Raw genomic sequence first — 21,870 nt, 5'->3', positions numbered from 1 at the left:
AATCAAACTAACATGCATATTTTTAGAGCGTTGGACGGAACCAGAGTCCATAGAGAAAACCCACGTGAGCATTGGGAGCACATGCAAACACAGCGGAGGAAGACCGGAGCCCGGATATAAACCCACGACCTGTGAACTGTGAGGCAGATGTAGTAACATTCAGTACAGTACAGTACAGTGCAAGACTAAATCGCAAATTTGCATATCAGACGCAAGCTTCACATTTACAGCTATATCATGCAGCGTTTATCAGCGCACTCAATCAGAAGCAGCAGTGCGAGGGGCTAACAAGTAGAAAGACAATGGCGGCAAATCCCAAAATCAAGTACGATTAGGCGTAGCAATCCAACAAGTGTAATTACAGAGGAGCTGTGAGGCGGCAAAACGGGGGGTTGGGTGCCCTCCGTCATTCACCAAGCTCCAAATTTGCATTTCCAGCAGCAAAGGTGCCACAAATCAAAGGTGAAGGATGCATTTGGAATAATCAGACAATTAAGAAGCACTTGATGGCATGATGAGGAGGCACTCAATACTGGTTTGATTTCAGGATTTGGGAATTCTTCTGAAGCTCATCGGGGCGCTTTTACACCTCATTGTTTGTCTCCTGGCAAAGATAATTTGGTACTAAATTTCAATACATCTATTTTTTGTCTTCACATCCCTTTTATCATTCTTATAAGATGTTTTTTGATGACCTTTGATTGAACCCATTTGGAGTGATTGTGGCGATATGTGCGGCCTGCTTCATCTTATATTTTGGTGCCCACAGCAATTATTTTCTGACCTACATCTCACCCATAATTCTAGTAACCCCACAACCCTTTTTATTGCAGGTCAGAACATGAATACAGCTAATGAATAGCTCTTGCTTGCATTTATATGGTAATTTCTACCTCTGTAAAACTGACTCGCCATTAAAAGTGCAGAACTTTGAAGCAAATAGTGGCAACGCTTACAGCGGCTTTGTTTTGATTCTTTTCAGATCCAATACTCAGTTGCTGAACTCGGCAAGGTCAGCGGCGAGTGTGACAAAGACACTGTCATGCTATCAACCAAAACAAAGACTAAGTTCAAACCACGTGAATGGATCACCTTGGTCGGGGTACATATTTACACCGTTCATTCAGTCCCTTGATGCAGCATGAAAAGGGAGTAAGCAAAGATGGATGCGAGTCAATGTCATACACAAACCGTTAAAGGGTGTCACAGGGACTCGCATAAAACCTCCCGGGGGGTCAACGGCCGCAACTGTTGTATAAAAAAGCTGGCTCAGCAGCCGGCTGATTTTCCCTCCTAAGAGATCGACTTTGCACACCGAGTGTGTGCAAACTCAAACAAAGAGCGTGGTGAAGTACAGGCGAGAGAGTAAGCCGTGGGCGGGCGGGGTCTCGTCCCTGCTGCTTTTTTGTTAGTTGTTCTCGCACTTTTATGAGGATGCTAATAAAAATGCCTTACAGGATGGATGGGATAGAACTCCTCCTACACATTCAAAACAGCTTGAGCAGCAGCCCTTCGGCCCCGTGGATACACTCACATGAGTTAATAAACTTTTAATATGCAGTACAAAAGCAGGATCTATTTTTTTCTAGGGAAATTAATGGCACAGCTAAGAATTTAAAATTAGGTCTGCTGGATTCATATACTGTGTTTTATAATTGCCAGCCAATCAGAAACCAAATACAGACACACAATCATTCACACTCATATTCACACCTACTCTGTATATACACAAGTAAAAATGGACAAAAGAGCTGGTCTGCCAATCAACATTCACTCCAAAGGAAGAAGAAAGGAGACAAACACCAACGAATAAGGAAACAGGTAATTTTGGCAGTCTTGAAGTTATCACACAAATCACCAGGTTGATCTTGCGCTATCAGTCTTTAAGTGTGCCAGAGGAGACAAATACTGAGAATTAGTCTGACTCATTTAATAAGGAAACAATCATGATGCCAAGTAAAAAAAAAAAGGGCAGGAAATGTTGCATGAGATCTTCAGGTATTCAAGGTAGACCAATTCAAAATGCAAATTATGCTTTTGATACACACAGCATTTGCAGACAATACTGCTATTGTATATGGACAATTTACAATTAAGCTATCATGCTTGTTCTTGGACTGTAGGAGGAAGACAGACGACCCCCCACCCCTCGAGAAAAAAAAAAAAAAAAGCGCAAGTAAGAAGAGAACATGCCAGAAGCACAGAGAAAGGCCGGAGGTCAGATTCCAAGCCGCAAACCTCAGAACTGTCAGGCAGACATGCTAACCACACACCCCAACAATAAATCAATCAATAAAATACAAATCGATTAAAACATCAATTGCATGACGTGTTGTTTTCCAATAAGAGAGCATTTCTTTTTTTTACAGTATGTCAGCAAGCCTATTTGGCAGTTTAGATGCTTGAGTCATGACATCATCCCAAACAGTTTACGGCTTCTGAAATGCGCTGTGGCAGCAAACGTTCCGAGACGCCGCTGAGCTCCGCAAACTTCCCCTTCATGATGAACAATCAGGCGTGCCAATGAGCTCTCATTAAATAAAGCGCTGCCTGAAAACGATGTTGATTTTCTCCTCAAACGGCACTCAAGCAAGTCAGAGGCAACTGCAATGTTGCTTGCGATGAGACGATAAAAGAGCACCGGGAGACCAAAAGAGACCGTGATGATAAGCCAACGGAAAAGTGTCACGAGTGAAACCCCGTGGCGGTGGTGGCGTCACCCAGGAACCTGCTGCATGTTGTCTACTTTTTGTCTTCTTCAGTATGTGCTAAGCTTCTTAGCAATGCAGCCAGAATGTGTCTTGAGCTCCTCAATTCATACAGCAATTGTCTTGCGGGAGATAAAGAACATCAACACGGAAATCCCTTCACAGAGTCATCTGTTGTCAGACAGGAAAAGGAAAAGGGAGCTTGTAATTTCATGCCACGGATTAGTGCCTTATTCCCTTAATGATGACAGTGAGGCATGAAATCTTTACGCCTAAGTAAAGTCGATGCGTTCGCGATCAAAACAACAGCAATAAAGCGGTTAGTCACTCAAGACAAGTCGATGCTGTTATAATAATTGGATTATTTGGACATCCTTACAAATAGCGTAATTTCTTTTGAATGTTGGCATATTTTTCTCTGCATATGGTTGATATTTCTAAAAGCTCATTTTCCCTAATGAGGCTTTTTTTCCCCAACATGATTCTTGAAGATTTCGCTACATTAGCTCGTACTCTCTCACAAGCTGCAATAATGAGGGGACTTGCTGGCATGTCAGGCTGAGTTATATTTGTACATTTCTTTGTCTTGCTAGGAAATGACTAGCTCGGCTCCTCTGCCAGATCCATCCGTTAGCTTCCAAGCTGCTTTGCGTAACTTTTCCCTAATCCGTCCATCCATCCATCCTTGCAGTCTCCACAAGGGAGCCGCACCAAACGAGAAGTTCCCCCCCCCCCCCCCCCTTGCCTCTCTCCCAGAAACCACAAGTGGCTTCAGTAATTGCCGTTATTTCATCTGGTCTGGTTTCCTGTGTTGAGGCCACAATGAAATGTCGCCATTTACGCATTGCTGCAAACCACACATTTGAACAAGTCGACATTTTGGAACCAGAAATGTGTTTCCACTGAAGAGCAAAGGCGGTGATGATGACATTGATGCCGAGCTCAAAACTGAGTCAAACTTTGATTTAGTTTCAAAGCAAAGTTCCAGAGATTCTATTGGTTCGTTGTCATCGCATAAAAGAGACCTTCCCGTGCACTACTCAGAGTGCGTGTGTGTTGGGAGAACACCCTTCTCCCAGTCAGCACTGGTGTCCTCAGTCAGCTTGAGTGTGCGCACTGGCACTCTGTTTTTGTTGCATTCTGAATTTCCGAATGGCAAATTTGAGTAACTGACTGGATGCTCGTGAATTTGCATGGTCCTAGTGTATTTTTGAACCCACCACTGGTTTCCGAGTTTGGTCAAGTGACTGTTACGTATGTACCAGAAAGACCATGAAAGGCAGTAACACATGTTTGATCGACAGCGGTATGGAAATGTCAAACATGGCGCCCCCTGAGGTTGATTAATTTTTATGTTCAACTCTTATTCCAGAAATGTAATGTGAAGCAGACTACCATTTTTTCACTGTTGCTTATACATACAGTGTGGTCTAAAGAAAAAATCCTTAGTATTGACTTGCTTTGAGCAATTATACAATGAGTCCGACAACCTGACTTTTTTCACCTTATTTTTTTTTATTAATGGTTTGGCCTTGGCAGGGGTTTCTGCTTTTCTGTTTTCTCGTCTTGCATCATAATAAAGAGGTCATTATATAATTCTGGCACAGTAAATTCTAAGCTGCCGTCAGAACTTTGCACTGTACACTGACTTTGCATTAAAACAGCGTCAATTTTCACATTTATGTCAAATAATGTGCACTTGTACACAATTAACTGCATACTCAAGTGCACTTTGCACGCAGTGTTTTATTTAGTGACCCTCACCATCCTCTGGCCTATCATTAAAACACAGCCGTGTTTTGAGAAACAAGGTGCGTGTCATGGTGATGGAGGGATAATTAAGTTTCGGCAGCATCAAGGGCATGCGAATGTATTATAAGACTCCAAGCACCCCTCTCCTCCAATGCTGTACTTCAAACAAACAACCACTGCTTTATGTGTAAATTATGACAGCAAGGGAGCCTATGACATCATTGTCACTCTAATGACTTTTGCCCACCCTCCACCAGCCCCCCCCCCCAAATTACTGTCAGGATCCCAGACAAGTGTAGGAAAAAGTCTGAAGTGTGCACACGAACATGGAACCCCCCTCCCCACTATTTATTTTCCCTACTCGCACAAAGAATATTCCTTGGCATGCTGTTCCTGTTACACAGGAGGCTACATCCGCAGAGGTGTGATCTCCTGAGAAAAACAGACAGCCGAGTTCCCTATTGTGGCCCTTTTCCATCAATCTAAATTGTAAAAAGATTTCAGCTAGAGGAGAGGGAATCCTCAGCAACTGCGGGAAAACAGAGTGGGATGTCACTGGAGGCGATGGGATCAAACCGTCTTACCTGAATGTCACACTAACACAAACACGCACGCGTAGATCACAAGTGAATGAGCGTCTTCGATTGGTACCCTAACATCAAGTAGCCGGAGGGCATGGAATAGCACTCAAGAGTCGATACCAAACGAAGGTTGCTTTCAAAGTCAAGTTGTGTATACTGTACAGTATGACTCAACTCCAGTGAGAAACTGTATTTGGCTCCCAATTGCACCCACAAGTGCATCACTTTCCCAGCAAGAAAATCGAACGTGTACTTTTGCATTATACTCCTGCTACATTAACAATGTTGTTAGTACACTAATGAGCACACAATTCAGTGTGATGAAGCCCAAACAGGAAGGAAGGAAGGAAGGAAGGAAGGAAGGAAGGAAGGAAGGAAGGAAGGAAGGAAGGAAGGAAGGAAGGAAGGAAGGAAGGAAGGAAGGAAGGAAGGAAGGAAGGAAGGAAGGAAGGAAGGATACTGGGACATCTAGGAAGTACTGATGAAGAGCTATGTGAGACACAAATGTATCTTATAGACAAATATATTTCTCATGTACAATTGAGTAAATATGTTGTCTTGTAAACGTAATGGCTCGTGCAGTTTAATAAATGTCTTATTTTAGAAGAGCTGCTTGTATAAAGGTACTGTGTAATGAAAGTCATAAATGAGGTGCTGCGGAGTGTGTATATTTTAGTGTTGAGGAGATGTGTGGTGTCACTATACATTATTAATAGAGTACATGAGCAAAAGCGTTTGTAAAACAGGAATCCTGCTGAGGCGAGGCGATAATGTAAAGATGCTCATGCATTATCGACAGTAAAAAGAATCAATTGCGAATCAAACATGACAAGCAAACAGATTTCATAAGTTTTACATTCCTCGCAGGTTCAATTTTCAGATTTTTAAGAAAACAGGTACAAGCTCATAAATTTGACGTGATAAAGAAAAATTTAGATCAGTTTTGAATCCCACGCCTAAAAATTTGTTAAAAACAGCTGTCAGACATAAACCAACAAGAATTGTGTTCCCCAGTGTTGTCTTTCATGTTTAATCAAAATAAGACATCTACAAACATCTGCTTTTACTCTGGAAAACAATGACCGAACCATGAACTGAATCAGTTTCAAAACGTTTAGTGAGTAAAACATCAATCCCTCTTGTGACATTGCTTGATTGTTTCATTGCTGTTGTTTTAAATTGATTAAAAACACCAACTAAAATAAAAAAATAAATGTGAGTAAACAGCTATTGTAATGAATAAAATAGTGCGCCTTGATATAAAATAAAATGATATCAGTTTATTTGATTAATCGATGGAATAACCGATAGGCAAGCCATTTATTTTCAACACCGCTTATCCTGTTCAGCGTCGCGGGACCGACAAAAAAATCAATTTGAAAATTATACAAGTAAGAATGAAGGTCAAGCGAAGCAATAAAAAAATTAACACCTTACTTTTAATGGCTTTGGTGTGATCACAGGCCATTGTCCACGTCGGTATTCAGACACAAAAAGCAAGCTGAGACGTCCCAAAAGGGATCAACCTAAACGCACGACACATCGCATGAGCCAACACCAGTGTGTCAGAGTGTGTGCATTCAAACATGATGTTTGTGTATTTTGGGTCCAGCGTATTTGCTTTCTTTATCGACGCATGCTCCCTGACTGAGGCGTTATCTGTCTGCAGCTGCACCACGCTAAACAAATATTCAATTCTGACCTTTGCTGTACACGACTGGAATATTCTAGAATAATATCTCAAGGCCCAATGAAAACCATGTTTCTCCAAATTTGGACACATTTTCAGTTTTACACAAAGTACAATAAAAACAACTTTAATCTCCAAAATTGACAAAGGCACCAAAGACCCAATAAAGATGATAGAAGCATTTATTTTAATTGGTTGGGACCAGGCTACACTTTCCAAGAGCCATGCTTATGCAGTGGACACTTGCCGAACTGTGACGTCACACATGAGGGGGGATCACATAACACATTTTTAGAAATAGGCACCTAACAAAGGACTTCCTTGGTGGTATAATCTCACATTTGATGGGTGAGCAATCAGTCCAGAGCCCAAACGAGTAGAACCAAAGCAGTTAAAAAGTCAAATTTAACACCTTTTTAACACCATCCCCAAAACTTATCAAAGCTACACTGGCTTGTGAAAAGCAGACTTGTTTGCCTGCGTGGCAGCGGGAGAGATGTTAGGAAAGCCTGAGGGTGTAGAGGGAAGCCATAAACCACAACCAGGAGCGAGGGAGTAGAGATCAGTGGAGGTCAGAAACAGTGAATGATATCCTGTGAAAGTGAGAGCGAAGGACGAAACAATACAGAGCTCCTGCTTTGAGTGAACAAGGAAGGAAGGAAGGAAGGAAGGGAGGAAGGAGGGAGGGAAGGAAGGAAGCCATGCAGTCATTATTCTAACTGCCTAACAAGCTGCTTTAGCAGCAACAGCAGCAACTCCCAAAAGGCAGCATGTCGTGTTGGCTATTAACTGGGGCAAATTTACACAGCCTGGCATGTTTCCTCCGGCGAAAAGAAGGGGTGGGGGTGTTGGAAGGGAGGGCAAAGGTTACGTTGGCAGGAACATCAAGCGACTAAGTAGCGCTATTTTGATCTATGCAGGTATGGCACATTCACGGATAAGATATGATCTAAATTAAGTTCCAAACATAATCTTTCAGGGACTTTGAGGGATTTTGATCAGAATTATGCCCAATTTTCAAGAATTGTGTACCCCGCTTAATATAGCGAGGTCTGTTATGTAACAGTTCCTGGTGGTGGCTTTTGGGAGAGCATGACGGGGTGGATCATGCCAGGGGGACCTGTCGGTCAAAATAATCCTTCCATTTTCTTCCACCGCTGTTTCGTTTTAAGTTCTCATCATGCACAGCTCGACCACTGCAAACACAGCGGGGAAACCAATTCTTCCGCTAAGCTCACAAAAAGCCCCCCTCAGATGAGTGGGTGGGTGTTACCCACAGTCATGTGACCGTGAAGTGATGTAATACGGGCGCAAACACTCTCCAGGCAAGCCTCGGCATGATCCATGCTAAAGTCAATTAGCCATCAATTCAATTAACTGCACGGCGGGATGCATGTAAAGTCAATACCCCCTGCTCTTCTCCAATTGCTAGTTCGTAGCAGTGTGCATGGAAGTGACACAGAAAGAAGAAACCCGACGCTTAACAGAAAGCGAGATGGTTTGCGTTACCAGCAAACGGAAATCTGGGTGTCAAAAACCAGTAAGACTTTTTAACAGTGCAATTTAAAGTTTGCATCAGTGAGGTTTTGATGTGTACGACGGCATGATTACTAGCTAAATGGATATGAAACCATAAAAAAGCAACAAAATGAAATTGTCCAATTGTTCATTCATCCATTTGCTACAGTGCTTGTCAAGGTTATGCAACCCAAGTTGGCTTTGGGCAAGAGGTCAGGTACACCCTGGACTTGTCGCTTGCAAAACACATTTTCTGCCATTGGAAATTGTAAAACTCAAGCTTATTAGCCTCCAGTTCAGGCCATTGGGAGGTGCAAAAAAAGTCTCAAGCTGCTGCCGGAGGGTCAGTAATTTGTCTAGATGTGTCTGTGGTCTTGTTTCATTTTCTTAAAGGGCAACACACAGCAAGACAATTTCTTGGAAATTACTTTAAAAAAAAAATCACAGTTTGTAGGAATTTACAGCGTAAGACTGTGGCTGTAAATTCCTCCAAACACAAACCCACTGACTTGAGTGACCCGAGGCTCAGCTCTGGGTCAAAGCTCAACCGGTAGCTCCTTGAATAACATACCAGACATATCGTTATTGTGATTTTGGCGTCAGGAGGAATGGAGCGAAGCATCCCGCATGACCCGCTCTGCCTAACTCCAAGACAGAGCTAAGGTGTTATCAAGCTATCTTCTTGCAACAACCACTTTAAGTCTGACATTGAGTATAGTCTGACGAAAACCAGGCGTTTTGAAGAAAGGAGGGATCACTTGAGGCTTCACAGCAGAATGCGGTCAAATTCTTAGTATTCCACAAGAGTAGAGGACATTTCTCTCAATAGTGTATTGTTTGTTATGAAATCAAATAACAGGAAGCAGGAAATATATTTTGTTCTAAGACCTAGTGCCCACAAGAGGACTCGAGGCCTGTCCGTTCTTATTCTCGATTTAGCCAAGTACACATTCCTTTAATTTCATCAGGGTTGATAAAGCCCCGCAAAATCGAGTCTGCGGCTACTTAGTTGGTCCAATCTAGCCTCGGATGAGTCGCATTAGCAGCATGTGGTGAGGAAAGCGGGCACTTACCCATATAAGGAGCAAACATGGCCAGGAAGCACAAGTTGGCCAAACAGAGGATTTGAAATATGTTCTGATAAGTAAGTTATCTTAACCCCCTCTGCCAAATTCTTTTTAGGACAGACACAAGGGTCGACTACTCCCAGATATGTTGTTGCATAGTGACAACCGCGATCACAAAAAAAAAAATTGCAAAATTGTAATAGCAGACTGGAAAATACTTTACTTTTTCGCATAATTATTTCTGTAGATGTAATTAAATTAAAAAGTACAACTGGATTTGACACTTGCCGCTGGTATCAAAATCATTTATATGTACAGGTGTGTACAGTGTTGTTGCCACGGCAACCCTGACAACCTTTATGAATTGATACTATTGGTGGACCAGCCAGGAGCACCTGTCATGCTGCTAGCACTGGATTCTTGCTCAGTTGTGTGCACTTATGCGAATTCCATCTTTAAAGTCATCATGTTCTAACGCATTTAGCGTTCATTTACTTGCCCTTGTTGCCTTCTGACCAAGTACTTGTTAATAATAAATATGTGTTAATGACTGTCTACTTGTAATAATTACCCAAGTGGCTTCAAAATGGACCTCTTCCCCTTCTTGTCATACTCTTAATCAGCTCCTCGAATTTTTTTAGTCCATGTTTACTGCTCATGTGAACAATACCTCATTCTCCTGCCTCTCTGCCGATATGGTTTTGCGACTCGGTGTCAATTCCACCTTGAATCTCAGCTACATGAACTCATGTTTTGAATTGGTTCGCTTTGCTTTTTAGCACAAAATCAAACTATGTTGCTTAATGTGCTGCTTTTTCTTTTTGTACTATTATTACAAAAGGACCATAGTGATGGCAGCATGCCGACCTCAGTCTCAGAACTTGGGCTCACAGGAAAGGAGCCAGCTCTGATTTTCCACCATGTCCTGGCCAGAACTCCATCCTGTTCGGTGTCACACGGAACAGACCTGGACGGTGTGCGCATTTACAGCCCGGCACTAATTCCAATGAGACACAGAGACCTGCGGTCCAGCTCATCTAGTCTTGTTTGATGAAAGCAAATCCTCTCATGTAATTTTCTGTTTTTTTTTTTTTTAATTACTCAACAAAAACAAATAAACCAAATTTGGTAAATAAAAAGTAATAAGAGCATTTTTGATGTACTAATACACTTGGATGCAAACTAGACTTTTATTCGGATAGATAAATTCTAAAAGCATTCAATAGTGACTGCCCTAACATTATTGAAAATAAAATTCTTTGCTACTCTTCCTGCAGAAGCAACTCTCATCTAATTTTCCTAATAACAATTATCACCAAATAATCTTCAATACTGGAATTCTGTTTTGAATCGCCCGCCGGAATATCTACTTGTCACTAACGGCTGTCAGGGCAACACAGTGTCATCTGCCACAGTTGGACAAATATAACACAACTTGAAGTTTTGAGTGCTTAGCTTAAGCCAAAGGAGGACATGTGACGTTAGCGTAAGAGCTGACCGAGGTCTTTGGAAGCCATCGTGGGACCTCACAATGTATCAGATTCACCGCTGTCAGCTGCAGTCTAACGCTTCACTGCTACACTTTGCAGCAACTATATAGTCTGTCAACTACATCACAGACTCTCCGAATAAGAGCTCCACTCTCATTTTCACAGGCCAGCAGCTCTCGGGTCGCTCCGCTGCCCGCTCTACAGACATAACACGACCATCCATATTCTTTAAGCCTGACGTCGGGGAGCTTCATGCGACTGTCTGCAGGCATTCTTCTGGTGCTACATCTTGATCTAGTGGACCTTGAAGAGAGACTTCTAGAAACCTTGTCACTGGCATAATTGCACACATAATAAGCGACTCTCGACGAGGGAAAATGTCAGCAGTCATTGTTGGAATTGCTCAGCTCTTGCTCCAGTTTGAAAGAGGATGGCCGGGAGAAATGAAGGACTTGAAGCATGGCTTGTGCCGAAGCATTTGACTTCATTTACTAGTGCGGCATGTAACAATAAATTAGACAAAATGATATTTTTGAATATAGCAAGAATGGAATAGCTGATTGAATCTTGAATCTTGAATTAATGATGATATTAGCTGACAACAGGTTGCTAGTCTTTATAACGCAAACTAGTTGGGATTGAATTAACAGCAAGGCATTTTGTCTCGATAGTTTCATGACAACATTCTTTATCAATGAATCAATCATTTATGATGTCCATCCCAATAAAGGTACCAATTTAACAACAGTATCTCTATTTGTCGCTCCCTTCCTCTTTCCTCTCCCTCCCGGGTGTTACATTTAATCAAAGACTAATCTCTGCTAGTAAGATGATTAAAACTAGCATCTGTTTTACTGTTAAAGGAAGCAAAGCTGCCTGGGATGAGATCCCACAAGTGATGGAGACAGCCAGAAATACAATCGCCCAAAAAAGAAGGAAAAGAAAACATAGGCAAGTAGGGGGGAAAAAAAAGAAGAAAAACGACATGTAAGAGTAAATGAAAGAAAATTGCATGGCCTTGCTCAGCCAGTATCGAAAGACGGCAAAGCCAGGCAATCGAGATTCCGGCGTGAAAGCTTGTTGTAATAACTTCTTTTTTCTCATTGAGACTGCACACTCTGACTATGACGACGATGATGATGATGAAGCAAGGCTTTAAAAACGATCATTCCGCCTGCCGTAAAATGAGCCACCTCTCCATTCAAGTGATGTAACTGCAATCTTTTGATGATAAGTACGTTGTGGTGGAGGAAATGATGAACAGTCAGCATAAACATGACATTGGCCAGCTCGAGCGTTTCCCTAAAACTGGGCAACTTTGTCGTGGTAGCGGAGGTGAAAGGGGGGGGGGCATATATTCACTCACTGAGCCAAACAAAACAGCCCCGCTGCTCCATTTAAAACCACATCAGCAGCAGCATGCAAACATATAATCATACTCACACAGAAAAAAAAGTGCAATAACAGGAAGGCGGGAAAATGATAAAAATCAACTGTTTGCCACCCTCGAGAAAATGTTGGGAGAAAAAAGGCCCCATTCAGCATTTCATCAGTAACACAAACAGGAGCAGCTGGGGCACACAAACATGCTGAAGTGGGCTAATTGGGACACTTGGAGGCTGGTTCACTTTGGGTGGGTGTCAGCAAGAGAGTTTAGACCCTCCAGATCACTCTTCCACAAACACACACACACAAGTGTTTGTACAAAATAACGCCTTTCCAAACAGCGTGACCATTGCATCGGGTTTGTCCGTTCTTCCCCTAGTTCCTTTCCACATAGTAGAAGACCAAAAATGTGGTTCTTTTCTATTATTATTTGGTTACATTTTGTTTGCAAGGGAGGAGGCAGGAACAAATTTCGATAATGTGTAGACAACCTCAAAATTAAACACTACTATCAGCTAACCAATTCCTTCATAATCAATTGTATTTGATTTTGTTTGTCTGTTGCTATAGTAACACCAGACACAATAAACTGATGAACAAACAAAAAGCACACCAAAAACGTTACTAATCAGTGGCGAGCTACAGGGATTTCTGCTTGGACTATTTATGGACTTATTTATTTTGTCGATGGTCGCCGCTGAAAAGCATGCACGATCTATCGTATTTATGACGACTTTTCATACACATAGTAACAGGAATCTCATCACCCTCGATATACTGTCAACAATGATGATCTACTGTAAATGGACAATGGAAATCTTTTTTCGCCTGAGATTGATCAAAACACAGACAATACAATCACCCTTATTGTGTTGAGAAATCAATTGTTTTGGATAAAGAGTAGATAATTCATCATAAAAGACAACATTTATATTGCAACATAATAATAGCAAATGAGTTAACTCTGTGGTCTCTTTTTTTTTTTCCTTGCTCTCTAGGGAGTTTAAGATCAGGGGATGTTTGAGAATATCTGCCATTTTTCACATGTCCTGAGTGTTGTTGTTAGTCACCTAAATGTTGAACAGAGGCTGTGATTTACCGAAGTCAAATTCTTTGTTTGGCACGCTCAAACTTGGCGAATAAAAAACTCTTGAATCTTGAATCTTGAAACAAAATCTCTTTGTCTCTATCCTCTATAATGTTATCTTAAGTGTGTTTGCGTTTCAGTGTCTATTTCAGCCAGCATATGAAAATTGTTACACAATCACAACAAAATATGTTTACATATATAAAATAAAGAATAGCTGCTCAAAAAGGGCTTTGTCTGAAGCACATCTAATGCATGCTGAATGTTTGCTCTCTGTCACTTCAGTTTTGGGAACCTTGCAAAAAAAAAGTCATTTCTTGTACATTATAAACAGACCACCCAGTTTATCTATTTGACAGGAGTGCTTTTCCTACACGGCTTCCTTGTGGAGTTCTCTAGAGTCCCTGTAATATGTAATTTAATATCTGGTTTTGGTTGTGCTAATAAAAACGGAATCAAATGAAATGGAATTGATTAATTAATCCAACAAATGCAATCGAGATCTGCCATGTTCCAGCTCTCTTTCAAAGCCAAGTGGTGTTTTGAACAAGTTTCCGCCACATGATTGTGAGAGCCACTGTGCCTTTATGTTCCCTTCCAGTTTCCCCTCCGCTTCCTGTCTGACTCAGTGTTGCATTCCCAGACCACCCTTTTCTTTTTCCTCCTGTGCTTTAATTCTAGATTGGAGCACTTCAGCAGTGATGCCAATGGCATGTTCTTTGAATATGGCCACGGTTTTAGGGTAACAGGTCATCTATTGTGTGATTATTTTCAGTTTGGCAATCAGACTAAAATTACTCGTCCAAGTCACTGTGCGTTACTACGTATTTTGGTTAAGATACCTCCTTGCTTCTTTTGGGGACGACATCACGTACGCATCGTCATGTTTTCAAAATCAGGACAAGTCACATGTACAAACAAAGCAGCTAGTGACATCAACAATGGAGGGAGTGACATCAACAATGCAGGGAGGAGAGAGATGAGCGTTTTCAAGATGGAAATGCAGTCGGTATTTGGAGGATGTGTTATCTAAATATGAAAATATTAAGCTTTGCTGTACAATCAAGCTCCAGAAATGTTAAATTTGAAGAAATATTTGGAGTCGCGGAGAAAAAAAAAATAAATCCCAAAAGTTTGTTGTCAGTTATGTAATCATGCCCGCGTTCTTCTTTCGGCTCCATCGGGAACATTTGTGAGCATTAATATTCAACATCCATATTCAGGAAGTTGACTTGGGATGGAAAGGGAGCTGTCATCATGTGAATAATTGTCAAGGAATAGATGACACTTGTTGGCCTACATTCATCGTGATGAGTTGTGACTCAAATCATAGCACCGACTACAGTAAGTTAATGATTTTCCACGCAACTCCCGCCGCCGCTGTCGTGCTTAGTGCATTTAGGCGATCCCTCGCTGCTGCTTCACCAAGCATACTCAACACTTTGCTTTCAACAACGAGGGGTCACTTGGAAATAAAGAGTAGTGGAACAAAAGCTAGCCCTACAAAAGACTCGTGCGGCTAATATTTATCTGGCACGAATAAATAACTTGAGTACGTCTCACCGTAATCGCAACAGACATATTGGTCATCGCAGAGATTGCTTTAAAGCTGAAGAAAATATTATTTGCTATTCCGCGTTAGTGTACGTCAATTACAAAGCTGGAAGCTGGAAGATCAACCACGGAGTCTGAAGAAAATCAGGTAGCAAATGCAACTTGGGCTGGATTTAAATGGCAGGTTCAAGTGACCAATTTACAATTCAAGGCCAATTTTTATTTTTGTACTTTCCAATAACAACAATGGCTATAACAACACTGTGCTGGCTAACAGCTCAGCCTCTTGAATGTGCAGTCACTTAAAATCACACAAGTCGTAATCCTAATCATGCATTCCTATGGAAAACAATAGTTGTCCTGGGAGCGGATACATTAAAGTGGTCAAGATTAATCACTTGAGGTCTAGACTTCCTCTGATTCCGTACTCTTATTGTACACCATGACTGGATCTACACTTTGAGGTTTGGACTGCAGCCGTTTTGCTTCAGTCAATTTTTCAAGGAAAGGGACAGCACATTTGGCCATGGTTGGTCTATTTTTTTCTTTTCTATTAAAAAGCTAAAAAAATAAAATAATAATAATAGGAGGAGCCATTGAATGGAACACACATCCAATTGACCAGCAATTATTCTAATAAATTCTCTATGAAATAATGTGGCCTGTGCCACTGACCTGAGCACACGGCCATTCCTCGATGGTGTCGCCATAGTAACCATGGCTATTCCGCGTTAGTGCGGGTATCCTCATCAGTATTGATCTAAACAGCCCTATGTTGCTTTCCATATGCACAAACAACACGTCTATAAAAGACGCATGTGTCACGCAGTCAAACAAATCTAAATTCAAATGAACGCAATTGCATGCAGCCATGCAGAAGTCACACAAACACACACAAGCACACACGTACGCACACAGTCATCTGTTCCTGACAGCTGCCCCTTGGCATCTAATGCCACAACCCCCCTCAGCCTCACCCCTCCCCTTTCTCTTTTTGTTGCTCAATTCTTGTCAAGTTGCCACAAACAAAACAAGCGCACCCTCTGACACCAACTAATTGATTATTGATGGTGCCGGGGCAGTAGTCACTTACATCAGAGCCCATGTGAAAAGTTACAAGACACCAGGGCAGAGGAGGATGACATAAAACTGGCATCAGGACCTAATTATCTTTATTTGTTGTAATTGTTTTGGATGCTATTATGGAACCGCAGACACACAAATTGTTCCTTTCGGAGCGTTGCCTCATTTTGTGATGGAATTTAATCCAGCCCATGACCAAGAAGATCAGACGAAGAGTGGGGACAGGATCAAAAGCCTCAAACAGGCAATCCACAAGGAAAAACTTTGGAATCATATCACGAGGGCAGCTCCTTGAACATCTTAATAAACGCTCCCTATGCCTCCTCCACCACTCACTCGGGGGACTGAAGGCGTCAACAAAACATTTAACTGGGAACAGTATTTGCACCGTGAAAGTGTTAAGGGCTTCCCAACGGAGGTGCTGAAAACAAGCCTCTGATAACTTCCTTTATCCTTTTCCCTTTCACTTCCTTTTACACCGTCCATTTTCCCATCTGTTGGGCTTAGCAATTGGACCGAAATGTTTTGTTTCACCAAGCTGGTGAGCCTCTAGGACAACAAGAGTGAGCCGAGTGGGTTTGTCTTTAGCCCAATCAAAGAAGTTGGACTGGTCTAGAAATAAAGAGAGACGTCATTCTGTCTTCCGATGAGGCATTTATGACAGTTTGGGGGTGCGAGCAGGTCAGGATGTTAGATCTTCATCTAACACTGCATCCTCCAAAAACATAAATTTTTCTAATTGGGTTCCCATTTGATCATGACAAAAATAATACAAACATCATTGGATGTGATGACCTCATCTAAACTTTGCAGGAAGAATATTGATTTCAAATGATATGTACATTTTGAACCATTTCCCTGCAAATGTTCAGAAGTTATTCACAGGCTCAAGAAGCCAGTAGATTTTGAAGTGGTACGTCCAAGACATTTCAGGATGATGTCCAAACCTGGTCCTCGAGGGTCGTGTCCTGCATGTTTTAGATGTTTCTCTCCTCCAACAAAGCTCAGGATCATTATGAGACTTCTTCAGAGCTTGCTAAGGAGCTGATTATTTGAATTAGGCGTGTTGGAGGACGGAAAAATCTAAAACATGCAGGATAGTGGCCCTCGAGTACGGGAGTTGGCAATCCCTGTACAAACTGAAGCATCTCGTTTTACCAGCTAGAGGTGTTTGATGTAATAATATATTTATTTGTATAATGGTGATTAAAAAAAAGATAAGATCAATCAAATCAATATTCAAAAGCTTTGGTAACGGATGAAGGTCATCAAGTTCTTCCTTCCTCTGATACGAGGACATCGCAGACAAAACATCCTGGTTTCAACTATATTCCACGTGATCAACTCTGCCAACAACGCCGGCCTCACATTTTACGCCGGACTCCGGCCTAACGAGGCAAAGGTTTCGGACAAACGAGCACATGGCGAGGCTGCGAGCGAGAGCGGGAACGGAGCATTCCGTTGTGACAGCTGGACAGTGGATCGGGGTAAAATCCACAAAGTGAGGGAGGGGGGTGCAATTGCATGAAAACAAACCCCGCAGACTATTTGCACGCCGGCTGAAGCAGAAAGTGAAGACAGAAACTGAATCTGAGGCTGGAGTGAGTCAGTCAGTGGTACTACAAAAGCGCCATTATCTTACATGTGCGTGTGCTGGAAAAGACAGTTGGGGTAGAGTGGGGTTGCAATTGAAGGGGGGGTGGGGGGGGGACATAGCCATGGATGCGTTTGCAGTATTCATTCATTAAGATATAGGTCAAGGATTCTGCCTCCATGCGCAGCCACTTGTCAAAATCTCTCAAGCTACACAGCAGTGAGTCTGGCTGCCTTGAGGGGGCGGGGGAGTGTTGTGGCGGTGTGGGTGGGGGGGTCAAAGTACAGTCGGGGTGGGGGGAGCTTGTGCTGGGGCTTGACACGGCACCCAGAGGAGCAGCAACGACTCACTCGGCAGCAGATATGCTATGATCATAATTAACTAAAGATAATGAACTTGGTGTATGGGGATCATTGGCTGACCTTTAACATCCAGCCAATGGGACACGATTCCGATGATGCTGATGAGAACTGCATATGGGCATGCATGCCGGTTGTACAACAACGTTAAAGGCATTCTGTTCTATTCCGCTATTGTACCAGACTATAGCAATATTAAAAATGACACTGTTGGCTTTTTAATTCACATTTGACTCCTACTGCAGCCCGTTTAGGCAGCACAAATGTTGGACCCGACAGTTTCGCCCTCTGCTGGTAAAGAAAGGCTTTAATTATGCCACGATTGCTTCAAGACCAAGAGACTGCATAACCTTCTCAATCAAATTCCACTTGATGTTTTCAAATAACCTAACATGCCATGTGGATAACGGAAGAAAGCTAGAATACCCTAAAGAAACCCATGCAAGCTCAGGGGGAGATTCGAGATTCCGATCCAGAATTTCCTGACTGTGAGGCACGCGTGCAAATCGACACGGTGCCGCCTGAATACAGTAGAGTCAACAATTATTTTCCTTTAATTGAGTTTGCCGCCACAGGAATGAGTCAAACGAGGTAGTATTCCTAAACAAAACACATCCATCTCTCCAAAATTAGATTCCATGAGAATTAAACAGAGCTTTAACAGCAAAGGTTTCCTATTTAAAGTTAGTGGAAATAAGCCAATAAAGTCATACTTCTTGAAATATCACCCACAGCGTTGCCAGAGAGATGTGTAAAACAGTAACAGCTTGCGTCGTTGTGTGTTTTTCCGAATAAGAGTGATAATAAGCTTGAAGCAAATGAGCTTGTGATAATCAGACCAATGCTTCGAGCTGGTTTGTTCTCTTAAACGCAGCCATTTGCACCCCGACGGCTGCTGTGTCCAACGCACATACACAGACACGCACACACACAACTGCTGCTGCACCATGAGACGGGTATTAAAATAATGATGATGATGTGCCGGCTTTATACCCGAGCGTTAAAAAAAACTAGAGTGCGTTCACAAAGACTGACCGAGGTTTGATTGCAAGGGCAGAAAGATTAATATGCTCGCCATCCGCCCAAGCAGATGTACATTATTTTCATGTAAATGCAATGCACTTTTCAAGGGAAAACGAGTTTTGTTTTCTTTGGAAGCGTTGCAGCGAGAAGATTTGTAGGCACCGCCGCTGAATAGGACAGATGAGGTTTGAGGTCATTGTGGATGAGTTTGGTCAGAAGTCAGCAGCAAAAGAAAAAGATACAAACTAAATTGGGCTTCATCATTGTTGTTGTGCGTACATCCGTAAGAACCCTTAAAAAGCCAAATTATCATATTTGGGACATCAACATCATGTGTCACTGTAGCGTAGAAGAAACGGAGCCAACCCCAGCCAACCGGTCTGGTATGATAATGATAAAAAATATTTACAAAAAACGGAAAAATTATATACTGTGAAATGTTTTTCTTAAAAAGTACGAATACTTTGTTAAAATACACAAGCATTTGGAATAACTTTTCCCAAAAATCCATCCAAATACATCTACCATTATTCACTGACATTTAATTAAAAAAACTAAACTAAAAGTGTTTCTATTGTCCATAAAATACTAAATAAAATTAATATATACGTATATATACATAATTCTACATTATTAATAAATATGAACAACAGGGTAATATTGACATAATACTTGAATGCACATTGAGTTGTTTTCAACAAGTGCAGGCTGACTGGTACTGTTTGGCACGCAGAATAGTAAGTCAAATTCTCTTAATTTGTTGTCTCTGTTAACAAGCTTGGAACTAAGCTATTTATAAACCTGTTGTTGATGTTGCTAACAAAATGAGTCTAGTCAAGTGTCCAAAACCCTCATAATAGCCCAATTGCAAACAATTTAGGTATGCAAGGAAATTTCCAAGCGGTAACAAAATAAAACGTCACTTGTCCAAAATGCACGCATGACCAAGTTTTAAGTTGCACGTAAAAACGTGCCCATTTAGAAAAGGAAGACTAAAGTCATCTTGCAGTTGTCACTCTGAGAGCACCGAGCCAATCGGAAGCGTTGACGCTGTGCAGCGTGCGTGCTGGCTGCAGCCAACTTCAACACTATTTGAGAAATACGTTGAAAGCTGCAGCAGCGTCTCTTTGGAGGTAAATTACAACGCAGAGCGTGCACAGTAAAGTGCACGTGCACGTGCATGTCGCAAATGATTATAACATAGTGGACGAGGACGGTGCACGTCAGGCGGGATGAAGGCGCATTTTTCCCCATCTTCCAATGCCACATGGAGGAAAAAGCGGAAAGCTCACCTCCTCTTCCCGAGTGATCTAATATTCCCTCTCCGTGCCGCCTCCTCCTGCCCCTTCAGCCCAGAATGTGGGAGCTGATGCCGGGCGCAAGGACGTCGCATCCACCAACCAAAACGTCCCCCAACCGCGAGCAAAGTGTCGCCTTGTCCGATGCTCGCCTCCTCTTCTTCCTGTGCGCTGCTTGACGCCCACCTGTTTTAACCGTCATTCAATACCTAGCACAATACACGGTGGCAACCACACACGTGAGAGAAAAAAAAAACGCGCAAAGTTAAAAATAAAAAAAAATCATTCACAAGGTCGCGCGGGCAGAAACGAGCGCATTCCTTCAGTAGTGCGCGATGGGAAAAGTCCTCCAAAGTAGCGTGACGTGACGTGAGGCTGTGAGACGGGGGTGGCGTGCGGGCATCGTCGGAGCAGCGGCGCGCCACACTGAGTCGGACTGACTCGGACGCGCGGCTCCATCACCATCATCATCGTCGTCGTCACCATCATCATCATCACCGTGAGGCGGTGCGCGCGCACACTCACTCACTGGCGGCGTGAACACGACCAACCCACTGCCCGACTCGTGTGCCTTCCTTACATCTTCATTGCTTTTGTTGTCGAGCGACACAGACTTTATGATCATTTTCAGCGTCCTATTAAGCCGACTTTTGATTACTCAATGGTATAAATGTGCATCTGTCCGCATGCCCGAGTGTGCATGTAAGTTTGTGCATGCATGAACGTGTGCACTGTGCAGGTAGTGGCACATGTTTATTCATAGTTTGGGGTGTCAATCAAAAAATGCCTTATGTTCTCGTATAAAGCATCATGGCTGCTATAAGAACTTGCACAAAAGTATCAAGGCTGAACCTATTATGGGGTATAACTCAAGATTTGACATCACAGATGAAGAGAATCTAAGCTATTGTAAATTTGGAGTTGTCAGGCCATTTAGAACGGCTGGGTCACATATCCTCTCCCCTTGATAAACAATACCAGTTGGACACAGATGAGACATCTGGACAGGGGAGAACATGAAGCCAATGATATTAAGACATTTTAATTAAAAAGTAATGTTAACATGCCAAACATGAAATAATTATTTTGTTCACCAAAATATAATAAAAAAATATTTTAAGCAAAAATATGAGACATTTTTTCAAGATCACTGCATAAAATGCATTCATTCTAACTGGGATGGCTTTTGTGTAGGTAAGGACATGGATCTAGGGTTAAGAGCTACAGCACATTATTAATTTTTCTGCTTTTTTGATGCTTTGCTGAAATAAGCAATTTTTGGAAAGGGCGGTTCTTTGAATGCAAATGAGTCACTGCTCACTCCGCTCCTCTCCTTCTGGGCATATAGCTTTCGTCACTCGTATGGGTGGACCGAGTTGCATATGCCCCCCATAAAGGTTTTAACTCACAAAAGACGCACCCATTGCTCAGCCATCGAATTATATTTGGCAATTAGTGTGCGGATCTGTGTGTGTGGTGCATGCAGCGGACACGTGGTCTAAACATAAAACTGCCTTCTAAGTTGCGTGTCAGATTTTTTTTTTCTCACTCAAACCAACTCGCTGTCCTCACAAGTCATTTATGTCACCTTGATGAAGAGACTTTCAAATATGTATTATGCAGCTGGTGGGTGGGCTGAAATAAAATACAGAGAGCTGTGTGCAACCAAAGAAGAATAAG

At 42.2% G+C, this 21,870-nt stretch overlaps 1 protein-coding gene across 1 annotated transcript in view; it reads right to left on the bottom strand.

Moving 5' to 3' along the window:
* plxna2 (plexin A2) overlaps positions 1 to 20,699 on the bottom strand; it is a 141,910-nt gene extending 121,211 nt beyond the window's left edge. Inside the window, exon 1 of the mRNA XM_049755054.2 lies at positions 20,185 to 20,699. The gene's annotated coding sequence lies outside the window, so the exon portion shown is untranslated. The remainder of the gene's footprint in view (positions 1 to 20,184) is intronic.
* Positions 20,700 to 21,870: the final 1,171 nt, after the last annotated feature.

This window comes from Syngnathus scovelli, chromosome 2 (genome assembly GCF_024217435.2).
Source record: "Syngnathus scovelli strain Florida chromosome 2, RoL_Ssco_1.2, whole genome shotgun sequence".
NCBI classification, from domain to species: domain Eukaryota; kingdom Metazoa; phylum Chordata; class Actinopteri; order Syngnathiformes; family Syngnathidae; genus Syngnathus; species Syngnathus scovelli.
The sequence above is the reverse complement of the archived record's forward strand: the minus strand, read 5'-3'. Positions and strand labels throughout refer to the sequence as shown.